The sequence below is a fragment of the Maylandia zebra genome, linkage group LG22, assembly GCF_041146795.1.
Source record: "Maylandia zebra isolate NMK-2024a linkage group LG22, Mzebra_GT3a, whole genome shotgun sequence".
NCBI classification, from domain to species: domain Eukaryota; kingdom Metazoa; phylum Chordata; class Actinopteri; order Cichliformes; family Cichlidae; genus Maylandia; species Maylandia zebra.
This window is the reverse complement of record NC_135187.1, coordinates 19,834,158-19,855,814: the sequence shown is the minus strand read 5'-3', so window position 1 is coordinate 19,855,814 and position 21,657 is coordinate 19,834,158. Positions and strand designations below refer to the sequence as shown.

Below are 21,657 nucleotides of genomic sequence, written 5' to 3'. Positions count from 1 at the left end.
CTCTTTCTGATTTTCTTTTTTCTTTTTTTTAAGCATCACTGCTCTCTCTCTCTCTAACATGCACGTTGAACTGCGATGCATAAATGAAAGTGCCAGTAAATCCAGGCTTTGTCCTCGGTTTAGTTTCTTGTTTTCCCCTTTTTTGAAACAAGTGCACAGCAATGCTGCAAGTTGCGTGTTTGCTGCAGATATACAGCCAAGAAGCAGCAGCGGTCTCTGCTTTTCCCGGCTTGTGTGATGGAAGTGCATGCTGCTGATGGCTAAATGCAACAACAAAAAAAAGAAGAAGAAAAAGCTGTACGTTTTCTCCCCCCCCCCCCCCCCTAATTAAAGAGCTGCTTTAATTGTGCGCCGTGTGTAACTCCAACCCTGCACGCTGGCCACACCGCGGGCCTGTGATTAGGCAAGAGGAGGGAGAGAAGAAGCCGGACAGCCTCTGATTCATGCAGAAGCTCTCTGCTATCCTCAAAACGGATCAGAACCTGCGATACCAACATGAGCTTCACTCACACCCTTTAAAGCGGTCTTCTTCACTTCTCTCTTTTCACTTCCGGTGGGTTTTCACCTGACCTCCCCCTTCAAATCAATGCGTTTTATTGAGTGCTGTTTCCCAAACTTCTGATTAGTCTTGTCCCTCAAAAAAAAAAAAAAAAAAAAAAAAATGAAGAAGAAGAAGAAGAATCTGTTGTCACTCCTCCCCTTGCACTGGCTGGATATCCAATCTCTTTGGGTAGAAAGACAGTAGTTAATCAGTTTTTCATCATTGCTGATTTAATAACCTTCTGCTTTGTTTTCCTGCCTTACTCCTGTGGCAAGAAACAAGACGTTAGACCACATTAGACCTCTGTTTGCAAAGATTTGGCCCTAAGTAGCTCCCCTTCTTCTTCATTACCGCAGAAAGTATGTTAATATTGTAGATAAACAACACGGGGGCTGGGTGCATCATTCCCAAGCATTACGTCTCCAAATTGCTCTTACGAGGAAAGACTGTGGAGTAGATCAGCTAATGTGAGATGTATATCAATTTTGATTTCATTAAAATATGATATCAAATGTTCTTCCAGCGTAGCCGGCGGATATCTGGACGTATTGGGCCCAAAGCTTCCTGTTGTGTGCGGCGGTCATAATCTAATAACGGATCCAAATGCATTACTCAAAGTAATTAAAAGCCTAAATGCCAATCAAAGGAGAGCTGATGATTTTGTGACTTTGATTCTTCCGGTGCATGTATTTATTGTTTAGTTCTCCCTACAGATTGTTTACTGTTTGCAGTCAAACCCCAAAAAAGAAAAAGCTTCTGGCACTGAAATCTTGTCTCTTGTCTGCAGATTCTATAAATGCATAAGCAGATATGTGTGGATTGGAGTGATTATTATCTCAACGCCTCATGCTGTGATTGAGAGTACACGACGAATAGGTAGAAATCAGTGAAAAACAGACTCAGAATCCATAGGCTAAAGGGGTGTAATGGGTGTTAAATCTGAAAAAAACCCTGTAACAGGATCGCTGTGACTTGATTCCAATGTGCAGCAACAAATCCATCGCACTGTTTTCCCCGCAGTGAAACGAGAAACAGCTCCATAATGCTTCCCTGACAATTGCTTTAAACTTGTGAGATAAGATGAGGTGGATGGAATCCATGCTGAAGATGAGAAAATCTACCAATTTGATGCCACGAATCCCACTTTTGTAACCACCTCACTTCAATCTGTAGCTGTTCTAAAAAGACCTCAACAGCAGACAGCTCAGCGTGTCTCGGCGCTGTCCTCGTCGCATCAGTCATCGTGCAGCCCTGGGTCTGCGCTGTTGTCTGCGTTCGGACCCTCTGCTCCTCTGGGCAACTTCTGGCAGAGTGAGAGCTCGTTTATACGCCCCGTTAGCCGCCAAAGACGTCCCTGTTGTGATGGAACCGCAAGCATGTTGGCATCATCGTGTCATGGTGAGATAAGATAAGATAAGATAAGATAAGATAAGATAAGATAAGATAGAACTTTATTAATCCCTCGGGTGGGTTCCTCTGGGAAATTCGACTTCCAAAAAGCACAGCAACGACCGAAGTTACAGTTACAGAATTGTTATATATATATATATATATATATATATATATATACACACACACACACACATATATATAAATACAGAGACATATATAAATAAAATATACAAAGGGGATAAATAGAATAAATAGGAATAAAAAATAAAAATACAAGTGAATTGCACATTTCAAGTATTGAGTCTATTGCACTGTTGACTATTTACAAAAAGTATTGCACAAGGTATTGTACAGTGAGGTGAAGAGGCACTACAGCTTAGTTGTTCCCTCCTTTGTCCTCCTGTTTCCCCTCCCTCTCCCCTCCAGAGAGGAGTTAAACAGTTTGATGGCGTGTGGGACAAAGGAGTTTTTAAGTCTGTTAGTTCTTGTCTTGGGGAGAAGCAACCTGTCACTGAACAGACTCTTCTGATTGTTTATGGCCGTGTGCAGAGGATGCCCAGCATTGTCCATAATGTCCATCAGTTTCTTTAATGTCCTTTTCTCTGCCACTGTCACCAGAGTGTCCAGCTTCATGCCGACCACAGAGCTAGCCCTCCTGATCAGTTTCTCCAGCCTGGATGAGTCCTTCTTTGCTGTGCTGCTCCCCCAGCACACCACAGCATAGAAAAGTACTCCAGCAACCACCGACTGGTAAAACATCCTCAGGAGCTTCCTGCAGATGTTAAAAGACCTCAGCCTCCTGAGGAAGTACAGTCGGCTTTGGGCTTTTTTATACAGGTGCTCTGTGTTGCATGACCAGTCCAGTTTATTGTCCACCCACAGCCCGAGGTACTTGTACTTGTTGACCACCTCCACCTCCTCCCCCTCTATCTGAACCGGCAGTGGACCTTCTCTGGACCTCCCGAAGTCCACAACCAGTTCCTTAGTCTTTGAGGTGTTGAGTTGCAGGTGGTTTGTGTGACTCCATGCGACAAAGTTCCTCACCAGACTTCTGTACTCCTCTTCCTGATCATCCCAGATACACCCCATGATGGCCGTGTCATCTGCAAACTTCTGAATATGGCATAATTCAGAGTTGTAGCAGAAGTCAGAGGTGTACAGGGTGAAGAGAAGAGGGGACAGCACAGTTCCCTGTGGTGCTCCTGTGCTGCTGACCACAGTGTCAGACGTGATGTCCTTCAGCCTGACGTACTGTGGTCTGTCGGTGAGGTAGTCGGAGATCCAAGCCACCAGGCAGGGGTCCACCTCCATCCTGTTCAGTTTTTCCTGAAGCATACAGGGCCGGATGGTATTAAAGGCACTGGAAAAGTCAAGAAACAGTATCCTGACCGTGCCTTTTCCCCCATCCAGGTGTGAGTGGGCTCTGTGTAGGAGGTACAGGATGGCATCCAGATTGTAGCCTAGAAGCAAAAGCACTGGGACACACGCAGTCGTTACACTGGAGATGCAGAACTTGACCAGAAGGGATTCAGTGGAGTCGTTTTTCCAGTATTAATGTCCATAAGAATATTATTGTATGCATTTTTTGCACTTTTGTCCTATATGTGCACCCCGTGACTTCTTACGACTGTGAGTTAGAGATTTTCAGCAGAGGTCTGGCACAGCTTTACCACTCAAAGAAGGCCATTCATGAGCCATACTGGGGAACAGAGCGCTACCTGTAGCCCCATCACCCTGGCTGTGAGGTTAGTCCAGCAGCGTCATATTTTAGGTTTACGTTCACACAAGGGACTCGTGTGCTTAAGTTTTTATCAGCTGCGGCAAACCTTCATTTCTTGTTAGCTCCCCTCGCCGAGTAAATATTTCTTTAGCTCTGCAGGGTTTTAAAAATCAGCAGCAGAAATGGAGTGTTGCAACACAAGAGCAAAACAAAGTTGGATGATGAAATGCGGCAGCAGTGACTCACCAAACAAACTGATGGAATTAAAATTGAGTACTTGGGCCTTTTTTTTTTTTTTAATCCCGAAATATAATCCAGGAAATCAGATTAGTACACAGAGGCTGAGATGGAGAGGCATTTGGGGAGAGGATGGGTGCCTGCCCTCGCCTCTTTGACTCGCATCACATGTGAGATCCTTCTCTGTACCCATTTGACGCTCCCTACTGTTTGGCATCTTCTCACCACCTCCTCAAGTGCAACCCTGTTAATTTCCTACTCCTCATGTCTGACAACCCCCCCCCCCCCCCCCCCCCCTCGCCTTTTTCTTATTAGCTTGCTCCCTCGCTTATGCTTCCTTTCTCACACATGCAATCCGTCTCTTGCAGTTTCCTCTCAGCTGCGCACTCTCACGTTGCACCCCCCCCCCCCCCCCATTTACTTTTTCACTCTCTGTTGTTGCTCCCCAAGGGAAGCCGAGGTATGTAAATTGTTTTCTCCCTGATGTATCCCGAGCTTACTGCTTGTTCATCTTAAGCTGCAAACACGTAAATGCAAGTTGTTCCTAAAACAACGCTTTTAAAACTGAAGCGATCTTTATCCCAAGAGTGCTTTTAGCACCTGTTCAAAAGCAATCTCGGTCTATTACAGTGAGCTGCCATTCAGTTACAGTGAACTCGTGAAAATGCAGGACACAAACTGACTATTAAGACCCCATCGGTCTCTGTCATTCTGTCCAAATACTCTCTGCTTCTGTGTGACGCCAGTAAAACTCTATCCTGGAGTTCTCAAACTGAAACAAAGGAAGTAGCATTTCCAAAAGTCTCAGTTTTGGGAGTTCTGAAATGCAGGATTGCGTAAACACAGTAAAAGTCATGTGTTTTAGAGCAAAAACATATTAGCGTGGTTGTGAAATATGAACTGAGCTTAAAAAAGCTTCACAACTTTCTATGCCTTTTTAATAGACGTTTAACATTATTATTAAAACAAAAAGTCTCTTTAAAAAGAGATCCTTGCTGTTATCCTTGCTTCCACTGGTCATAGATAGGCCTGTCATTGTACAGCTTCAGGGGAGATTAATTTGCAGTTCCAAATTAGTTGAATGTTGCCTTGCATAATTGCTCCCTGTGGTATGAAGTTAATTAAAACAGTACGTAGGTACTGAAGGTGCGGTGGGGAAGTGCCAGACAGCCAATCACACATAGATGGGTGAGAAGAGATCTCATCGGTACTGCTGCCATGTTCTGCTCTTTACTTTACTGATTGTTGCTTCGGGCTAAGTTCAGAGCCGAACAACTCGATGAGAGTAAATGAGAAAAAACTGATGGAGAGTCTTATTGTTTTTTACCACAAACCGTGATGTCTTGGCGGTTGCATAAGGCAACATGCTCGTGGGTACGTTTTGACCCTTAACCTTGGTTGGGCTTGTGTAACTATACATATCCTGCTCCTCGGGCACCGAGCCCATCCATTCTCAGAATATGAATCAGTTTAAGCGTAGACCATCCATTGGTGAATTTTTCGGTCCAAGTCTAGACTTCATGCGACACGAAGCGGCCCTAGATGACCCAGAAACTCATACGGATCCCTCTGTATGCTTGCTCTGCCCGCTGCATTCCAGCCGTGGTTCTGCCGCAGAGCTCTGTAAATACTGAGTGAGAGGTTAGCCAGCTCTCTTGCTCTGTGTTTGTGGTATTTAGCATCTCTTAGCTAAGAGGCTCTCAGGCTTAGAGCCTACTGACCCAGTAGGATAAATGAATAGATAGCCTCTCTGTCTACTATATCCCCACTTAGCTGTGCGAGAGGCTCGAGATGATTTTACATTTATAGCTGGCCACTTTTTCAGATGGCCCGACTGTGAGTAGGCATTAGTCCCTGCTGTAGTTGGATCGTGCTCACGTGCTTTGTGTTTTCAGCATCACTCGGTGCATGAATTATGGCACGTGTGCACAGGTGCTGCAAAGATTTGCAAAATTCTCTGCTGCGTCAGTTTTTATTTCTCTCCACTGCTTGCCTGTGTCATTTTCACAGCTGCTCGTGTGTCAGTATGACCCAGGTGCTTCAACCAGGTTTTATTATGTTGTAAACTAATTATAGCTCCCCCCCCCCCCCCCCCCCCCCCCCCCGTGTGTCTCTGAGCCCTTTGGGTGGTGTTTAATATTACAGGTCACCACCTAATCTGTCTTTTGGTGTCCATATATCGATGGTTTTATCAATACTTCTGTTCCCTCTTTCTGTCAATCCATAAAAATATGATGTGCCAACCTTAACTGAAGAACACACAAGTCACTGCTGAGTCCTGATCTCAGTAATTTAAAAGGAATCAAAGTTGGGAATGTAAATCTCTTTAGGTATATCTGGCCGGTAGGTGCCCTTGGTACCAATTTGGACAGCCTGCAAAAAGAGAAGACAATCCACCACTGTACATTTACTCCACTACTCACTAATTTGACCTGCCTAATGGTTAAAAAAAACTATTATCCACTAAAAAAATAAAGACCGTTACCAAGCTAAGAAGTGCATTTCTTGTTCTCAGTGATAAAAACTCGAGGATTTAGGTTCTTAAACGTGCCCCTAAGTGTCTTGTCCACTTGGATCTTAAGTGAGCGTGAATTGATGGAAGTGCCCTAGTTTTCAGCCCTGCTCTCCCCGAACTGTGCTTTTGATTTTTTATTATCCTTTTGATGTTAGATTTGTGGAAGTCGAGAGAGAGACTTTTATGAACTTGTTTGCCTTGCACATAAAAGGCAAACACTTCATCGTACTAAAATAACGAAAAATTATTGATGCATTTATTTGACTTTCATCTGATGTAAACTCTTTAAAGTGGAGCCCCACCAGTTGCAAATGTCAGCGTTGGTTTTGGAGAACTATTACGTAAGTGGGGGGGGGGAAAGCATAAATAAAGGCCTTTTGGATACAGAGGGAGCTGCGTGGAATCTGAGGATTATTTAGATACTCAGTTGGTATCAAACCTCTTAGACCTCTGTCTGCTTGAGACTAGTGGCTCCATGGTACTCCACATGCAGCGTAACAAACCCAAATTTCTGACCAGACTGACTGTGGCCCTTCTGTTTCATTGTTGGTGCTGGTGCGAGTTTTTATTACGGTAAAGTAATGTAAGGAAAACATTAAGTTCTGCTGCATAGAGTTTAACAGTTCTTTAAACGGTCCTTTACTGGGTCTGAGAGTGTTATGTGCTGCAATAAGTAGAGGTTTTTTTTAGTAAAATGATAGAAACCAAAGTTTTCTATTATTCTACTTTTTACTTCAGCCATTTTTACACTTTAACTCCATAAAATGACCATTTCAGAGGGATTCCCACTAGTGGAAGTACTGTGGTTTAAAGGGACGAGCGCTACCTGGACAGAGTGTGCATGTGTGCTGTTCTCACAAGGGTGCAATTACATGTCACACAGACTTCGTCCTAAGAAGCTGGCACGTTAAAGACCGTTTAATATTCTCACATGTGCCGCTTGTCAAGTGACGTTGTTAAAAGTTTAAGGGCATGTTGGAAAACGGCTTTTCAGGGCTGCACGTTTTAAGCTCGGCAGTTATTGGATGAGATAGAAGGTAGCAAAGTCCCGAGAAGTCCTCACGAGTCCCTCAGTAAATTTAACAAGAGCTTTAGGCTCTCTTGGTTTTCTTTGGGAACTCTCTGTAAATCCAGCAGAGCTTGCTTGAAGGAATTACCCAAAAATGGCCTTTAAAAATCTTGCATTTTTGTAGAAGAGTGAATTACAGTTGAGGTGAGAAACCCGCAAACCTATTTCACCCTTCATCTCCAGTGTTGTTGTGTTTTTGTGGGTTTATCTGTCTTCATTGTTCTTCTGTTTCTAAAAGTAAATTTGAGCAATTATTATAAAGTCTGAATTTTCTTTGATTTATGTATTGGTTAAAAGCAACTCTGTTAAGACTTAATTTAATGCTTTGAAGGAAAGCAAAAAAAAAAAGAGGACAATACTGTTAAAATGAGTAGCTGCAGTTTTTTAATGGTGTTTATGCCTCACAAGCCTTAACACACAAATATGAACACATTTTCAGGTATTAGCCTTTCTGGGTGCTTGCTATATTTCTTGTTGCTGCTGCGAGCTTTTTCATTTCTGGTTATTTCTGTTAATGTGAGAATAGAGGTGAGGGGAACGGTGCGATAACGCTTGGCTAAATGAACAGTATAATTAATGTATGGGCTGAGATTGTGAATTTTATCCCTTTCTGGCTTGACGCCTCTGATGTCAGTGCAGCAGGAGTGTTTTCTATTAGACAAGTCAAGGCTACATCTACAGAGATGAGATGTAGGAGTGGAGGGCCTCTCGTAATATACCAAGGTCACCAGCTCGCTCGTTCTCTCCAGGCCCGGGAACTACAAGCGCTGGATTGAAGATATGTTGCTTTATATTGGAGCTGCTTCTGGCTCTCTGAATAAATCAAAACGCGCAAGAGCGTACGAGAAGCAGAGCATTCTGATATTTCACCCTCTCGTGGTTGCATCCCTTGGATACCCAATCTTTATGTCGCTCTTTTAAAGAGTGGTTCTGATTTAGAGCTGGGCTGGGCTTTGCAGATGCACATCTGCCTGTTCAAGCAGTTTGCTGGTACTCGGGACCAGTTTAAAAAATATGTGGAAAAGCTACAAACAAAGGCCACTATTGCTCATGTTTGTGGTAGTCCTTTATCTCTGCTTCAGCAGAGGAGGGGTAATCAGACTTTGTTTTTTTGCTTCCTCCTTTTGGTGAACTCTGGTAAGACTGATGTCTTTCCAGTTCAGGCCAACCCTTTACCCAATTACTACTTGAACTTTTCACTGCAGGACTTCATGCAAGTGCATCTCCATAGCCTTTGTGTTGGTTAAATGTGTGTCATCCCACTCTCTATCCTGCATGTAGGTGGAGAGCTACGCAAATGAAGACGATGTATTGGCCTAAAGACTTTAATTCCTCCTCTTTTTCTAGCATTCTTGTCAGTGTTTCTGACTCGTCTTTATCTTCTATCGTCATGTTTTCTCCATTTATACAGCTCCACATATTCATATTGCCCAGTCTCTGACCCTCACTACCCACACACTGACCAGCAGCAGCAGCATTCGTCAGGGCATCATTGCTCCAAGCCTCATTGGTCATCTCTCTTGCTGCCACTGTACAGCTCAGTAGCAGCCTGAGGTGAGTTTCTGTTGGCTCTAAGCAGCCGGGAAAACAACAAACCATAATTAGTTGTCACACCCTGATGGCAACGTTATCGCTTGTTAGAAGGAAGAAAAAATCTCAAGCAGGGTATTTGATCTGGAAAACAGCCACAGCGAAAAGAAGGCCTCCCAAAGCCTCGCTCAGGGGGATGTCGAGCTGTCAAAGAGCATCAGGTCAGATGGTGAAGCTCTTTTACCTCTTTTCCAATAGTACCTTGGCTCGGTTCAATTTGACTCTACTTTCTTTGGGCAGTTTTCTATTACAGTTGAGTACCGCCTCAATGTGCGTGGGGTCATTATTGCCAAAAGTCTCGTGTCGTCATTTGTATGTGACACAAACACAACAGTAGAGGACATTGATGGTATTTCTGCTGCAAAACGTCTACGCCTCATCCTTGAACCACAGTGTTGTTTTGTGTGTAGCTATTTCCCTCATTGCAGGTTTCAAAGATGCCGGCTTTAATTCATGTTAAGGAGTCACTATTGTGACTCATCCAGTGATGACAATCTTTGGCCAATCAGTGGCACGCAGTCTGACGATGTCACATTTTCAGCTTAACTCAGCTAGCTTGTAACCCCGGACGAGTAGGCACTAAAAAGGTACCTGGTACCAGGTAGTAACACCTAATGGAAAACCATAAAGGCTGAGCTGAGCAGATACTAGTGGAGGCTGTTAAGACGGAAAGCTAATGGATGCTTGGTCCAAACTTGCCTCATCCCACCTCAGTGAACTATGAAAGACATATTAGTTTTACGTAACTGCCCAGGTTTGTTAAGTTGATCAGAAATACGTGTGAAAAACGCCTCTGTGTGTCTCTTTCTTGCCTCGTGAGCTGAGTAATTAGTACAGCATAAGAGTGCCAGCTGAGTTCACAACAAAATTAATGCATCATTGTCAAAAGCAGAGTATGCCTATGTCAAGACACCCATGTGGGAGATGGTTTTCTTTGGCAGAGACAAATATTTTGTCTTCTGTTTAGTTCTTATCAGAGTTTCTGCTTCTTGTTAGTTCTGCCAGTCACACTGTTGTGTCTATAGACACGAGTTCTTCGTGCCATCTGAGAATAAACACCGTGTTTTTTGTTGCTCTCACACTCGGCTGAATCATTGTGATGAGCTCGGGATTCTTCTGCCGTTTGTGGCTCGCTCAGATTCTCCATCTGTAAACCACCTGTCTTACCCCGTGTCACCCTGGCTGGTCTGTGCTGGCCACACATCAGAGTTTTCCATTTCCTGTGGATGTCACACGTCGACTGTGTGCTCAGCCCTTATCTTTTACCCTGCTATGTCGAAGTGAGGAATAACACATACGGCTCAGCTCGCTTGGTCACAGCATGGCTCTCTATTGAAAGAAGAGGGGTATTGTAGTGGCAGACAAGCTGGGTTTAATGTTGCCTTCGGGGCTTGTTGCTGTGTCTGTTCTTTTGTTGTTCGGAGGGGAAGCTTAACACCCAGTGTTTGTATTTTTGGTGTGTGTGTGTGTGTGTGTGTGCATGTTTGACTTGTCGAGCTGCATTTTCCAGCCCAGACAGCAAAGTAGAAGAAAGGTACAGGAAATACCGAGGGCAGTTTTACAATAATAGGGGAACTGTCAGATGCAGGACACTCTGTAAAAGCAGTGAAGGTTTGCTACATGCAAAGTGCGATTTCCCATTGGGGTTAAGAAGAGCTACTGTGGTTTGCTCTTATAGCTACTATATAGCACAAACCTCATCTGAACAGAAGGTACAAGGTGAGCCACTTCCTGTCGATATCCACGTGTAAACCAATCCTTTTCCTGTTGACAGAAAGTACGTAGACAAAGGTCAAAAAGCACAGACAGAACTACACAGCCCAATGTTATCAGATATTAATTTGCTTCCAGTGTGAATTGCAGGGCAGCCTGACCAGCTGAAACAAACAGTGTCTGTTTCCAGACACTCTGTGAAAAGATGTACAGTATGAGGGCTTGATATGCACCGATTACATCATTCCAATGACATCGCACCCACAGCAATGAAAGCCTGGCCTGTGGAATGCCCACCACTGGTGTTTTTCTTTCTCTCTTTCCTCTTCCTTCTTTTTCTGTCTTTGTTTCGCAAAAATGTGGGTTACAAGCAATTAACCCATAAAAGGCAAACATGAACCTCTGAATCCTTTGCCCCAGTTTATAAATAGCAAGACTTCAGCCTCATTTCTGCTTTTGCTGCCACTGTACCACAAGCAAAGCCCTCACCCCTCAATTTTACTACATAGCTTGACAATTATAGGGCATGGGTGAAGCCCAAATGAATAGCTTTTGTATGACTTGGGCTGGGGATGCATACAGGATGAAAGTGTTTTAGCCGTGGCCAGTCACCGCACTGCTAGGGTGGAGGCTGAGCTGGCATTGTCACTGGTTTGTGACTGACCAGACCAGGCTGAGGGCTGTCACTGGGTAAACATATTGAGGGGAGGGCATGGTTGTAGCATATGGTTAAAAAAAGATGTGGGGTGGGGGGGGTAAATAAATAATAGGAAGGGGGTGGAGAGTGGGAAGCTTAGGGCAACGCTTGGGGGTTAACAAATTAAAGGGTGAGCCCAGTGGTGGGGCACGGGGCAACTGTCAGGAGAGGGGGGAGGGCATTGTGGTGAAAGGGCGTAGTACGCCCTAAGTGGCTGGGGAAATAAGTCTAGCAGGCAAGAGAGAGAACAATAACAAGCATCTTGGAGACTTTAAAAGCAACAAAAAAAAACTGCCTCATGTGGAAAATATTCTCAAAAATAAGCCTCACCATGTTTTCCGTGGCACACATGAGTTCATTGTTGTGGGTGTGTGCAGTGGTGTGACGCTGATGAACCGTTGGTGGATGGCGAAAAACATTGTGCCCCCCAACAGTGCGGTCAGTCAGTCATTCAGTGTGGCAGATAGGCAGTGACCACGCAGCAGGGAGGAAGAGAGTGTTTTGGTCAGACCAGGTCCTGAAGCCACCCAGGAGATGCTGGGTGTGTTTGCGTGTGGAATTGAGGTTTGCTTGATGTATAGCCACAGCTGGGGGACAGTGGGAGGGGATGAAGAGACAGCTGGCAGGGCAAAGGGTGAGTGTAACGAGGAGTGTGTGTGACAGCCACAGTGACTCCTTTGTTCCTACTCACTTGTGCCAGTCACAGCAAGTAGATGGCTGGTGTGTGAAGTGACTGAATCCTTTCATAGCACCTAGACCAGATACACAGTTTAGCTTTACACTCAGCCTGTGTGTGTGTGTGTGCAGGCAGGGTGTGTGTGACTCTATGCAACAGAGAAGTGGCAATGGCGGCAAGAGATTTCCACAGGAGAGCCCATAACCATCTTCCATAATGCCAGTGTTCCTGTAGAGCGTTTATTATGCTTGTGATGATAGTCATCAGCGCTAACATAATTGTAGCGCCAGCAACACTGAACAGTGGCGTGCTTGCTATATGCTAAGGTAATGAGTGTTGTTGAGGGCCTGTGTTCTCTCCAGAGTTATGTCTTAATAAGAGGAGTAATTTTTGCTCTGGTGGAGAGGAGTTCTGCATGTGTGTGGCTTCTGCTGGAAACGCTGCTAACGTGTGGACTGAGTTTGTCAAGGTGCAAGGTCACATGAGACGTCTTCTTCACCACACCTTTTATTAAAGCCCTCTGGTTGTGTGTTTGTGTGTGTGCGTTTGCGCGCATGAACATTTTCCAACGTTTTCATTTTCACCCGTCAGAATACCAGCAGTCTTTCAGTAACAGGCTAATGGATAGAGGATAGCTTATTGTTCTCTACTATTAAAAGGTGCTTTTTTCCCCCTCTTTGAAACCTCTACACTGAAGCATACCCTCTTCCAACACCATTTAGCTTTCCAGTGATATTTTTTTATGAGTTCAATAAGCCCTTTCAGTGCCTGACATCTTCCTGTGAGTATCTGAACCATTTATTTCAAGTAGGACAAGTAAAAATAGCCATGAATCAATCTCAAATGTTCTCGGGCTTTTTGCACATCTCAATCTAGGCTACAACCCAACAGGGGATAGAGCATTCAAAGCTGGGCAGAATAACTGGCACTTCGGTGGAGGGGCACAGTCATTAAATACATGACTGGTGGCAACAATTTGGACTTTGACATACTTTTAAAAGCCATTAAAGGTGCAGCGGCGGATTATGATTTGTTGAGTTATGATGATAATACGACCCTTTGGTTATTACATGCTTCAGTGGAGATGGTAATCCTCTGATACAATTGATTTTAGTTTAAGTGCAGACCATGTTTCCGTTAGAAGATGTATCTTTTGAAGTTAAGTGTGCAACACTGTAGCAGCTGCAGACCAAATTATCAGTTCCCCTGAAATGTCACAGTACGATACAGAGTGGTTTTTGTTCAGTGCAGGGATGAGAAGCAACGTTCAAGCGGGGGAAGAGCAATTGTTTCATGTAGGATGCACATGGTAGGAAGTTGTGTTGTTTAGGTGTCTTGTGCCTAGGTGCTATATAAATACTGTGAAAGCATAAAAACGCTCAATTGATGGAGAAATACATTTTAAAAATCAGTATGTATGCAATGTGTGCTGCCAAACGCACCCTCAGAACTTCCTTAAGATTCATTCACACATTTACAGTCAACGCCCTCAGCCACCCTCACAGCATGACCCGCTTGGGCCCTCTGTCGAACCTTAAGTCACCTTAAGAAGAAAAGGCTCTTTTAGCGCTAAAATTTCTCAGTTAACAGCAAATAGAAAATCTTCAGCTGTTGGTTGTAAGAGTGAGCTCAGTGGCCTTTATGCCCTTCCATCTGTTGGATTGCTCTTTATTTTTTATTTTTCTGACCTAGGATATACTAATGCAGGATACTAACTACATGTTGATCTTAAACTTCTTTTGCAAGTCATTTTCCTCGGTGCTTTGCATTGCATAAAAAATTTCCATAAACCTCAGCTAATACTGCTGAGGCTCTATGTAAAATGAGAGATGTTAAAAAGTGAATGTCTCATTCACATCTGTGTCAGCTTCCACATGTTCATCTGCATATGCTTGTGCTGCTCTCATTTGCTGCTCTTGTCTGGCGTTCAAAGACCTCATCCTCAAAGGGGCATGAGCGGCAGCAGCTGACTTGTATTTAACTCTGCAAACGTGCGGGCGCACAAACACACACGAACTATTTGATCTGAGCTAAAATCCAGAAATGTAAACTCTAAACGAAAAGGACACTATGATGTCTGAGCGGCGAACAGGTGGGTGGCGTCTCTCTTTTAACCCCGGCCCCGTGATCAGCTGATCACAGCTGATCACCGGCTGACAACGTTTAACCCGAGCAGCGAAAGTCCGCGGTGATCTGAAAATGATGTGCCGGGAGTTGTGCCATTCTCGGCCGCATCAGTAACCCTCGAGCTCCCGGCTAGCTATCGAGCTGGTGGGTAGCAGACGTCTCCGAAAACGTCGAAGCACTTTAGCAAAGATGCGATATCTTGATAAACCGAGCAGATATTTGATGTTTACACAACTACTTTCTCGCCTGAAAATATGTTAAAAGTTTATTTCGTGACCCAGAAAGATTAATAAGAGTAATTTTTAAAACTTAGTAGCGGCCTCCATTAGCCGGAAACTGGAGCTTGGCTGGGCCGCGCTATGAATTCTGGGATATGGTGGGCCACGAAGGACACACCCGACCCATCCTTCAAATTCGGAAAAAGGAGCACGCATTTGTCGGCTGCATTCGGAGTGGTCTACGAATTTGGACAGCCTTCGGCGCGTCGCTGTGACGTAATCGGTCTACAAATGCGGCCTCAGGAGAATGCAGCCCATGAATTTGGACACGACATATATTGCCAAAAATATTCAGTCACCCATCCAAATAATTGAATTCAGGTGTTCCAATCACTTCTGTGGCCACAGGTGGATAAAATCAAGCACCTGGGCATGGAGACTGCTCTTACAAACGTTTGTGAAAGAATGGGTCGTTCTCAGGAGCTCAGTGAAGTCCAGCATGGTACTGTGATAGGATGCCACCTGTGCAACAAGTCCAGTCGTGTCTAAATAGTCCAGTTGTTACTAAATATTGGACAGTCAAGCGTTCGTGGTATTATAACAAAGTGGAAGTGATGGGAATCTCAGCAACTAATCCCAGAGGTCTGCCAACTTTTTGCAGAGTCAATCACTACAAACCTCCAAATTTCACGTAGGCTTCAGATTAGCTTAAGAACGTGTACAGAGCTTCAAGGAATCTGTTTTCATGACCAATCATCCAAACGTTACATCACCAAATGCAATGCAAAGTGTCGGTTGTTGTGGTGACGGAGACGTGTTCTCTGGAGTGATGACTCACACTTCTCCGTCTCGCAATCTGATGGGCGAGTCTGGGTTTGGTGGTTGCCAGGAGAACAGTACTTTTCTTGCTGCGTTGTGCCAAGTGTAAAGTTGGTGGAGGGGGGGTTGTTTTTTAGCAGTTGGGTTCGGTCCCTTTGTTTCAGTGAAAGGAACTCTTAATGCTTCAGCATACCAAGACATTTTGGATAATTTCACGGCCCCAATTTTGTGGGAACAGTTTAGGGAGCGAGTTTGGTATGGAAGAACTTGCCTGGCCTGCACAGAGTCCTGATCTCCAGCTGATAGAACACATTTGAGATTAATGAGAGCAGAGGCTGCAAACCAGGCGTTCTTGTTCACCATCAGTGTCTGACCACACAAATTCCCTTCTGGAAGAATGATCCAAAATTCCCATAAACACTTCTAAACGTTGTGGAAAGCCTTCCTAGAAGAGTTGTAGCTTTTACAGTTGTAAAGGGTGGACCAACATCGTATTAAACCCTATATATCAAGAATGGGACATCGCTCAAGTTCATATTCACATCAAGGAATACTTTTTACACTATAGTGCAGACTTAAAAGTACTTATATTAACTTTTTGCTTTATTTTTTTAGCATTTCCTTATTCCCATATTTCTTCAGCAAAGAACTTAGAATTGGCCAATTCCCGTGATATTTTCCATGTATATTGCTGTTGTGAAATCGGTGCAAATACTAATGACTGAAATGTAACCCAAGTGCTGCACGATTCATTTATCCATAATTTCATGTCAACTTGTTTTTGCATGGCAACAGTTCTGCAGTTGTTAGGGAGCAGCAAACAGCTCTTACCCATTAAACCAAGTGCTTCTAATTTGTCCCCACATTGCATCAGTAAATGACAAAACTGTGGTGCACGGCATGACAGGCTTTTCACAATCGGGAAACAAAAATAGAAGTAATATGTGTCTGTGTGTGTTGGCAAGAGAGAGAAAAAACAGTGTTGAATACTAAAGAGTAAAAAGCCAAAACAAAATGAGCTTTAATCAAGGAAAACTCGCATTATTTATTAGGAACTGGAAAAACTTCAGATTTTCAAACAATATTTTCCTCATTTGCGGTGGTTTCATAGGGTGGAGGTTAACACATTCACTTAACGCATGAAAGATCCCCAGTTCGAGAAAGTTAGGAAACACAGAACCACACGAGAGTTGTATTAGGAAAAGCATCCAGCATAGAAACTGGTGTCAAAGTATGCTGATCCACCCCCGCTGAAACTTACCTGTAGCAGGGTAACACTGCATGTCTGAACTTTTCTATTACCTTAAAATTATGATTAAAAGTGTCCAAAAAATCCTACCTGAGCAATGTTCAGTGTGTGTGTATGTGTGTTGTCATGCACACAAACATTGAATTCTGCGTTTGAACAACCCAATAACAGTCAATCAATGCTTCATGGGAAACTTTACAATGCAGTCTGAGTTTGAGGGAGAACATCCAGCATCTTCCTGTGTGCGCATCTGTGTGGGTCCCTCTGACGCCGACACAATACCGTCTGAAAGCAGTCCCGGTTTGTATGTTTGTCTAAATGCCGAACAAAAAGAAAGCCTTGCCTTAGCAGCTCAGCAGCAATCATTTGCAATGGAAATTCCCTGACCCGGGATGCCCAGTCCTTCACATCCCATTTGATTCAATGGAGCACATGCCAACTCTGCCAGCGCAGTGAACAAAGAGAGTTAAGCTCATAATATGTAACAAAACAGGTCTGAAAGAGCTTTCTAGTCATCAGCTTAACAGTAACCTTTCATTTTAAAACCTGAAGACTGTAGTCATATCTGTAATGCCTTTCTCATCACACTGTTAATATCTATATCTTTTTTTGTTAGTTTTTTAAATAATATGCTGTATGAGCAATTTTATAGTTCCTGTCTTTTTGTAAATGGTTAACCTAAATCTGAAATCATCTCAAACATACCTCAGCAGATAATAAGGCAGCCAGTCCTCCTTTTGTTCAGTTGTTTGTTACCTCGCCACACTCCACCTGATGAGTTGTTCAAAGCGTCCACGACTAGTTCTGGTTCTGTAAGTCAGCGTATGCTCTCGCTTTTTTCTTTTGCTGCTGAAAAAGATGTAGAACACCAGCACCTTTCAAAGCATCACAGTCAAACATTCCAGTATGTGAACAACAGTAATAGGAATAGGATGGTTATATCATCAGATCTAACTTGTGGACCAGCGTGTAAGGTGCAGAGCTGTTCAACTGTGGCTGTTCAGGCACACATTCGCTAAAAATGAAAGGATTTATTTGAAAGCTGGGCTTGAATGGTGTGTTCGCTCCTGTTTGTGTATGATGCAATGCAACAAGTAATTTTTTTGTTTTGTTTTTTATATTTTCCAGTGACCACTCATAAATCTGTTTCTCTTGTCATGGTTTAGGCATATAACCAAAGATATTTTAAAGCGCACATGAAGTGGGTGCAGTTGTTTCTCATTTAGCCATAGACGGTGTAAAAGATGATGAGAGGGGCGGGTCTGACTGTGAAACTGCTTGCTCATTGGCTAACAACTTGTCAATCGCAAGTCGTTATCCAAGGCAGCTATTTTTTTTATTACCCCTCAGCCATAATCATGTATTATCATCACTCTGCTGGGCGGGAGAGCGACGTGGACACTCAACTTTGTGAGCACGAGAACGAGACGATGTAGGATTTTCAAATTCGTACCACAAGTGCTTCTATTAAAAATCTTAGACGAGTTTGAATCACAGTGACCTCAGCCTCAAGGTCAAGGTCAGAGGTCGAGTTTTTTTTTCTGTTTTTTTTTTTTTTTTAATCTTCTGAATCCAATAAAAGTCAAGACGGAAGTTACAGAGGATCTTCAAATTTATACCACATCTACTAGAAGGCTGAAGTGTAGCATTAGCAGCCGTCAGTGTTTTTTAGTATGATATAAATGCGTGACTGAGGCCATAAACTCAGCAGGAAAGTTCTGACTGAGGTCAAGTCAGAAAGTCTTTTCCCCATAGACTTTTATGGGACCAGAAGACGTGTAGCAACTACAGCTGTCGCCATCCAGTGGCCTTCAGATAAAATCCAGGTTTAAGCTACGTCCGTGTTTTACACGGTCAGCGTATATAGTGTAAAAGAGTGAACTTTACACCGTTATACTTTTTCAGCCTAAGGCCTCAATTTTACTCAGCTGCAGACAAGAAGAGCTGGAGATCAGATGGCCGAGTAGTTATTAGTCCTGTTGTACTTCTTTGAAGTCTGCCACCTTGAGCAAATATGTACTTGGTGCATTGTAATATAAATTCTCCACGGAGAAGTGTGCGCAGTCACAATAACACACACGGACCCTCACGTTCAACATCTGATTAAAGCTACGTGATGTGGAGGCGAGCAGACATGTAATCCCTCCCTTACCTGAACCACAGGGGTTATAGAAGAGAAAGTTTGCTCTAAGATAATTTAGAAATCAGGGTCAGAGGAAAGAATGAACCATCTTTTATTTCTTTAAATCAGATTCGAGTCATTTGTTTTTTTTATCCCTCAGCCGTAAAAGGCTGTTGGGGTATTGTCATCACCCTGCCTTGCAGGCGGGCGACATGGACACCCAAGTTTGTGAATGAGAGTTTCAAATTGATACCATAGGTGTGTCTACTAAAACTCTTGGACAAGTTTGACTCTCAGTGACCTTGACGTTAAGGAGGTAGGAAAACCTTGTGAATGCAATAACTTGAGAACAAGGCAATGTAGGATTTTGAAATTGATACCATGCATGGATCTACTAGGAGGCTGAGAGGTACCACTGGTCAGTATTTTTAATGTCCTGGTGACCATTGAAATCAAAGTTAATGTAGACATTTCCTTAAATAAAACTGCCCACACAAGAGATAATACCAATATGGCTGGCGAATGGTGAGACTTGCTTCTGAAATACAATACATGGTATTAAGTAGTTGTTATCAGTAACCTCAGAACAACCAGAACATTCTCTACTTTGCACATTTTCAAGCAGCAAAAATAAAATATAGTAGCAGAAAGATGAGCAGTTTAAAGTTATGCTTATATTTCCTGGTTAGTATCTTCATCTGTCCTCGTTGTTTCTGTTGGCAAGGTGGGCTGCGTGACACATTAAGACTAACACTCACAGTAATTAGCATAACATTGCCATACTGCCCGTGCTCTAGGGCAGTGCCGCTCTCTTTTCTCTCCAAAATGAGTGAAACTAAGCCTTTAGCTACAGTATTGTTCTTGCATAATCCCCTCTGCTCTATTCTGAGGTGTACACTTAGCTCACGCCTGGTCGGCAACAGTGCGTGTGCTCTGTTTTTGCAGCTTCGTAGGATCCTGAGTGTGCAAGTAACTTCCCAAAGCATCTGTCTTTTCTGTTTGCTGTTTAGCACACAGAAGCCGTACCAACACTTCCTTCCTTACGAGCAATGATAATCCTGTTGAGAGATGAATACCCTTCAAGAGCAGTTTTCACTTAGCTGCGAAGAGATAACTACCGTCTGTGTTTTATGAATGAGAAACCTCACAGAGGAGGCTATAAAAGACAAGTGCGATGTCTGTTGTCTCCAGCTTGTGTGCGCTGCTTGTGGTTATGTATGCATGTTTTCCGTAATAACCTTTTGTCCGGTGCATTTCTTTCCTGCCGTCTGGTGTATAATTTTAGCATTTTAGGAACACAAATTTCAGGGCTGATTATTGCTAAACTGCACATTTGAGAGACTGCTTTAGCCTGACCTTGTTGAACGAATTTTGAAGAACGTTTTACCTTTTTAAGATATTTTTTTAACACGACAGGAAGCAATTTAATTATCCAATTGCTGCTTTTGTTAGGATTTTTTTATGACCTCAGTGGCAGTTTCAATGAGCCAGATTAGCTGGCATTTGGAAAAGCTGAGTTATTGATTTGCCCTCCAGAAACGAGGGTTGATTGGTAACATAGCCTGAAACTGGAGCTTGTTATAACTTGTTCCCTGTCCTAAATTCGGTTGGTCGGTTGTTTTTTCAATGAAGGCCAGTTTCATAACCTCAACCGTGTCAGTGTTTTAAAATAGGCAAAATGTTTACGTGGTTGTTTGCTTCTCTAAAATGCGCCCACCTAGAGCGAGGGGTGGGAGGATTGTGTGATAGAGAGGTGCTCGGATGCGCTCAGTGTTCTGCTAGAGTAGTCAAGGTCACTGTATGATGGAGGCGGGTTTAGATTTTTTTGCTTGTGAATGAAAAATGCTGCGCTGGTTTCCTCCCTGTGTTACAACGCCTTCCACCTCCTCCAACACATACCTCGCACGACAATGGGACTATAGACCTAGTTCTATAACTTCCCTTTCTATCCAATCGAAAAGCACCATAGACCCCCGCCTTGGTCATGTGACCTGACAGGGTTTTGTTGTGTGCCTACCATCCCCACTAAACACCCTCCACACACACACACACACACACACACACACACACACACACACACACACACACACACACACACACACACACAGATGGGGGTCAAGGGAACTTTTTCAGGATGGCTTGTTCCTTGAAGCGTGGCCCCTGAGGCTCCAGCCCTTTGTTGTCTGCAGTGATCAGTCAGAGGGGAGCTCTGCTCAAACTCTTTCTGCCCCAACTCTCTGCCGCTTTTGAAGCATTGCACGTTAGTGCTTTTCTTCATCACACACAGTTGTGGCTTTGGCAACTGTTACACACATTTTTATGGCGCTGAAGAAGAGATTTCATATTTGGTTTTGTCAACAGCGAACGGACATTTACGTTTCCGCAGTGGTTTTTTGATTTATTTCTTTATTTTTGAGCCAAAAGTTTGTTTTACCTCAGTTTTTAAAAATGTAAAAGACAGAAAGACAAAAGAATATATTTTGTATTAGATTTACATGTGATGTTCTTTCTCTTGATATGAGAGACTTAGAAAATGGTCATTGGTCACATTTGTTAATACTGCTATGATTGCTGCAACATAATTGTAGTACGCCTAATTCACAAATGTAAACTCACATTTATAAAATACGATCATACAAATACGAGTTTGGCTGGCTTGAGAAACTGAACGACACTTGGTCTAAATACACTAACAGCATCCAAAGTATTATCCTTCTTGTGTAATTCTGAAATATACCTGACCATTTTTGTTAGATGTTGGATAGGCTCAAATGTTTGCAATGGCTAACGTGTAATACTTAACCTCATGTAATGTAACTAACATTGTGCCTTGTAGTAACTATAGTAGGCTACTCGGCAACCATCCAAACATTTCATTCAGTGTCCTGCAAACAAAATATAATATTAGCATCTTCTCTTTTCAGCTGTTGTTGATTTTTTTTTTTTTTTTTTGTTTGCAGAATTGCTTTTTT

At 43.2% G+C, this 21,657-nt stretch overlaps 1 protein-coding gene across 4 annotated transcripts in view; it reads left to right on the top strand.

Annotated features, from left to right (window-relative positions):
• The window catches only part of elmo1 (engulfment and cell motility 1 (ced-12 homolog, C. elegans)), a 104,397-nt gene that overhangs the window by 430 nt on the left and 82,310 nt on the right, over positions 1-21,657 (top strand). The gene's annotated exons all lie outside the window — the stretch shown is intronic.